This window comes from Carcharhinus amblyrhynchos, chromosome 27 (genome assembly GCF_965287045.1).
Source record: "Carcharhinus amblyrhynchos chromosome 27, sCarAmb.v2.hapA, whole genome shotgun sequence".
Classification (NCBI taxonomy): Eukaryota; Metazoa; Chordata; class Chondrichthyes; order Carcharhiniformes; family Carcharhinidae; genus Carcharhinus; species Carcharhinus amblyrhynchos.
The window spans coordinates 37,057,892-37,063,891 of NC_137350.1; positions in this window are offsets into that span (position 1 = coordinate 37,057,892).

The window sequence follows — 6,000 nt, forward strand, 5'->3', positions numbered from 1 at the left end:
CATTCGACACGTGTGATCCCAGTTGGGAAGCTATCACCGCTGGAATCTGTCACCTCTGGAATCTATATTGTAATCCGGTTTAGCGATAGAAGCGAGGGGAATCTCAGCCTACCGCCTATCAAGGGACCACTTAAAATAGCTTTAGCCATGTCAAATCCAGTGCTGGCCCAGTGGGCAGGAGGCCGAGGCAATAAAGCTGTCACTCAATTATTTGGGATGCTCAGGATGTTTTTTTGTAGAGAATGGTGCAATAGAGGGTGCTGTACTGACACTGAAACTAAGACATGCTGACAGATGCCTTTAGTAAATATTCCAAGACCCTCCACACTAGTGTTAGCATACAAACAAGGAGCAGGAGTAGGCCATTCAGCCCCTCAAGCCTGCCTTGCCATTTAATAAGATCATGGCTGATTTGATTTCATTTATTATTGTTACCTGTGTTAACACACAGTGATGTATTACAGTTAAAACGTACTGTAGATAGGGAAGGAAAGGAGAGAGTGCAGAATGTAGTGTTACAGTCATAGCTAGGGTGTAGAGAAAAATCAACTTAACGCAAGGTAGGTCCATTCAAAAGTCTGATGGCAGCAAGGAAGAAGCTGTTCTTGAGTCAATTGGTACGTGATCTCAGACTTCTGTATGTTTTTCCTGATGGAAGAAGTGGAAGAAAGTATGTTTGGGGTGTGTGGGGTCCTTAATTATGCTGGTTGCTTTCCTGAGGCAGCGGGAAGTGTAGACAGAGTCAATGGATGGGAATTCATGGTTTATGTGGTGGACTGGGCTACGTTCACCAGCCTTTGTAGTTTCTTGCGGTCTTGGGCAGAGCAGGAGACATACCAAACTGTGATATAACCAGAAAGAATGCTTTCTATGGTGCATCAGTAAAAGTTGGTGAAAGTCATAGCTGACATGCCAGATTTCCTTAGTCTTCTGAGAAAGTAGAGGTGTTGATGGACTTTCCTAACAATAGTGTTGACATGGGGAGATGAGGACAGGTTGTTGGTGATCTGGTCACCTAAAAGCTTGAAGCTCTTGACCACTTCTACTTCGTCCCCGTTGATATGACAGGAGCATGTTCTCCACTAGGCTTCCTGAAGTCGATAACTACCTCCTTCGTTTTGTGACATTGAGGGAGAGATTTTTGTCATTGCATCAGTTCAGCAGATCTGATAGTCCCTAAAATCTGCATCTTGTCCGCTCCCGATAACCTATCACAATCTTGTTGCCCAAGATTCTATCCACCTCTGCTTAAAAATATTCAAAATTCTGCTTCCTCCATCTTTTCAGGAAGAGAGTTCCAAAGACTCACGACCCTCAGAGGAAGAATTTCACTGCAATACTTATCTTAAAAGGGCAGTCTTTTCATTTTAGACACTGACCCCTAGATCTTGATTCTTCCAAAGATGAAATATCCTTTCCATTTGCACCCTGTCAAAACCTTTCAGGATCTTAAAGCCTTCAATCACATTGCCTCTTACTCTTCTGAACAGTAGCGGATATAAGCTGAGCCTATTCAACTTTTCCTCATAAGAGAACCCGCCCATTCCAGGTATCAGTCACGTAAAACTACCAAAAGTGGTCTCACGAGTATTCTGTACAAATGAAGCATAACCTTCCTACTTTTGTATTCAATTCTCCTTGCAATAAATGACAATATTCTATTATCTTTCCTAATTAATTCCTGACCTACATATTAACCTTTTGTGATTCATGCACAAAGACAACCAGATCCCACTGTACCTCAGAACTCTGCAATTGTGGTCAGTGCTGTCTCAAAGGGCTGAATGGCTTCCTTTTGCACTGTAGGGATCCTATGTTCTCTCATCATTTAGACAATGTGCTTTTTTATTTTTCCAGCCAAGGTGGAATATTTCACATTTAGCCACATTTTCCAGGTCTTTGTCCACTCACTGAACCGATGTACATCATTTTGTAGCCTCCTTGTGTCCTCTTCACAATTTGCTTTCCGATCTAACTTTGTGTTGTCAACAGATTTGATCATCTCCCAAGTCAATTATATAAACAATAAAGAGTTGAGATCCAGCACTGTTACCTGTGGCACACCACTTGCAGCTTGCCAACCTGAAAAAAATTCATTTATGCCAACTCTTTGTTTTCTGTTAGCTAGCCAACCTTCTATCCATGCCAGTGTGTTACCCCCTATAACATGAGCTTTATTTCTGCAAACAACATTTGTCACTAAGCCACATAAGGATAAACTGGGACAGCGGCAAAAACTTTGGTCAAAGAGGTCAGTTTTGTGGTGGTGCCTTTAAAAGCAAATAGAGATTTGTCTGGGGAGGTTTAGAGAGGGAATTCTAGATCTTAAAGCAGCTGAAGTTACAGCCACCAATAACAGATTAAAGAAAATGGGGAATGCCTCTGTGTCCAGAATTGGAGGAGCACAGAGTTCACATTGTCGGGCTGGAGGAGGTTATGGAGATATGGAGGGGTAATGTAGCTCAGCAAGGTAGCAGCAAGCCCTGGGATGGCTGCACACTGATACTGAGTGCTCAAAGTGGATAAAAAGGTCCCCATAACCCAGCAACATAATCCTGCCTCCTCAATGACACCAAGAACTTTGGGGACGTTAAGACAGAAAAATAAGATGTAAGATAGGTGATTTATAATTATAAGCTCCATTGACATGAGGATAAAATGACTGGACAGAAATGTGTGAGTAACCTGCCCCAATGCAGTCGGGGTTTCTGTCCCATTCGGCTTGACAGTCCCAGGAATGTCTAACCCCCACTGGCTCAATTCATACATGAGGAATGGACACTTAGGATGAAGGTGGCATTTGCCAACAGAACCGTTCCCAGTGTGAGTTGGCAGAGAGGAATGGAGAGAGTAGAGGAAGGGGAGAGGAACATAAGAGGCCATTCAGTCCATCAAGACATTTCCATCTGTTATGGACAGTAGAGGATTAATCTAAATAGCTCTAATTTCTCCTCTCACTACTTGACCATAAATGGAAAGGGGTTTTGATTTGCTTCCCCCTTTATAAACAATGCAGTATTTCCCAACCCCTCAGTTTTGGTGTGATCCAACTTTTAGTAATAACCCCACAGCAAACTCACAATAGGATGAATTAAAGGGTTAGTTTCTACTCAAATGCGGGAAGAGGGTAACAGCATTGCCTCATACAGTAAACAGGGATGGAGAAAGATAAACTGACAGGGCAAAGACCCCAGAGAAAATAGTTGTTGTTTCATTTGTGTTTAAAGTCCAGAATCAAAGTACAGTGAAGTATGTCTTCACCGAGGTCAGCAAGTTGAAAACCAGTGCTGTAGAGTGGTTAATGAACGTGACGTACATGAGGAGATAGGCATGCAGAGATGAATCAGTCTTGTAGGTGGATGGTACAGAAGCTCCAGAGTAATATGGGACCCTGTTCTCAATCTGGGCTGCAGCTTTGTAGATGGTGGACTGAGTTTTGTAGTTCCACAAGGCAATTTAACTGGTTCCATCAACTCAAGATTCACGTGACGTGACTCCTACCTCTCCACATTGCCTTTGATAAATGGTGTGTATTCTGTACCTGGGTTCCCAAGATGGTTAAATGTCCCAACCATTAAGACTTGAAAGGCAAGTTCCAGGGTCCTTTGTCCCAGCAGACAAATAAATGCCAGTTGACCAATCAGGGTTAGAAAATCCAGGTGGCCATTTTATAATTCTCTTTGAATTTAGTCTGCCCAACCCACAGGGGGGTCATTACTCTCTCTTCAGAGGTAATGAGGTGCAAGTTTCTGCATTACAGCCAGAAACCTCCTTTTGTTCAACGGTCACAAACAGCCATTTTGAAAGATCTTGCCCAGTTTTTTTTAAATTTTAGAAATTAGCCAGGAACATATCTATATATATTTTATAAAATATATAGAATGTGAGGTCTTGGTCCTCTGACACAACATTCAATAAGATCGTATCTGAACTGTGACCTAACCTTATAGGAGGGGAAACGAGGGGAAAGGGGAGAGAAGGAGAGAGAATAGGTGAGAGGGGACCAGAAAGGAGTGTAGAAGAGCATAGGGGTTGGGTTGGAAGAGAGGATAAAGGAGACAATAACTGAGAGGAGAGGTAGATGGGTGGGGAGGTGAGGAAATGTGAAGGAGAGGACAGAATATATCGGGCTTTAACAAAATCAAGTTCGGTAGTAGGAGGAGATTTAAGAGATTAATGGAATTTATAGATAGCACCAAGCTAGATAGCACCAACACCAGATCAGGTGTTGGATTTGGAAGTTGGTGTGCATTTTGGTGATAGTGACCACAATTCGGTTACGTTCACCTTAGTGATGGAAAGGGATAGGCATGAACCTCGGGCCAGTGGTTTTAGCTGGGGGAAGGGTAATTATGAGGCTATTAGGAGAGAATTAGGAAACATAGGTTGGACTAGGAGATTACAGGGATTGGGAACGTCCGAAATGTGGAGTTTTTTCAAGGAGCAGCTACTGCGAGTCTGTGATAGGTATGTCCCTGTCAGGCAAGGTGGAATTGGTAAGGCTAGGGAACCGTGGTGCACCAAAAAAGTTGATTCGTTGGTTAAAAAGAAAAAGGAGGCTTATGTTCGGATGAGACGTGAGCACTCGGATAGTGCACTAGAGAGCTTTAGATTGGCTAGGAGGGAGTTGAAGAGCGAGCTAAGAAGGGCTAAAAGAGGACATGAGAAGACTTTGGCTGATAGGGTTAAGGAGAATCCTAAGGCGTTCTATAGGTATGTCAAGAACAGAAGGTTGGTTAGGGCAAGGTTAGGGCCAGTTATAGACGGCAGAGGGAAGTTATGTGTGGAACCGGAGGAGATTGGTGAAGCATTGAACCAATATTTCTCTTCGGTGTTCACGCAGGGGGACATGGATATAGCTGAGGAGGACACTGGGTTGCAGGGGAGTAGAATTGACAGTGTTACAGTTGATAAGGAGGATGTGCTGGATATTCTGGAGGGTCTGAAAATAGATAAGTCCCCTGGTCCGGATGGGATTTACCCCAGGATTCTCTGGGAGGCAAGAGAAGTGATTGCAGAGCCTCTGGCTCTGATCTTCAGGTCATCGTTGGCCTCTGGTATAGTACCAGATGATTGGAGGTTAGCGAATGTTGTCCCATTGTTTAAGAAGGGGAACAGAGACTTCCCCGGGAATTATAGACCGGTGAGTCTCACTTCTGTTGTGGGCAAGGTTTTGGAAAAAATTATTAGGGATAGGATTTATAGTTATTTGGAGAGTAATGAGTTGATTGGAGATAGTCAGCATGGTTTTGTGGCGGGTAGGTCGTGCCTTACTAACCTTATTGAGTTTTTTGAGAAAGTGACCAAAGAGGTGGATGGGGGTAAGGCAGTGGACGTGGTGTATATGGATTTTAGTAAGGCGTTTGATAAGGTTCACCATGGTAGGCTTCTGCACAAAATGCAGATGTATGGGATTGGGGGTGATCTAGGGAACTGGATTAGGAATTGGCTAGCGGATAGGAGACAGAGGGTAGTGGTTGACGGTAAATATTCATCATGGAGTTCGGTTACAAGTGGTGTGCCTCAGGGATCTGTGTTGGGGCCACTGCTGTTTGTGATTTTTATTAATGATCTGGATGAGGGTATAGTTGGGTGGATCAGTAAATTTGCTGATGACACCAAAGTCGGAGGTGTGGTAGATAGTGAGGAAGGGTGTCATAGTTTGCAGGAAGACTTAGACAGGTTGCAGAGCTGGGCCGAGAGGTGGCGGATGGAGTTTAATGCAGAGAAATGTGAGGTAATTCACTTTGGTAGGAATAACAGATGTGTTGAGTATAGGGCTAACGGGAAGACTTTGAATAGTGTGGAGGAGCAGAGGGATCTAGGTGTATGTGTACATAGATCCCTGAAAGTTGGGAATCAAGTAGATAAGGTTGTTAAGAAGGCATACAGTGTCTTGGCGTTTATTGGTAGGGGGATTGAATTTAGGAGTCGTAGCGTTATGTTGCAACTGTACACAACTCTGGTGAGGCCGCACTTGGAGTATTGTGTGCAGTTCTG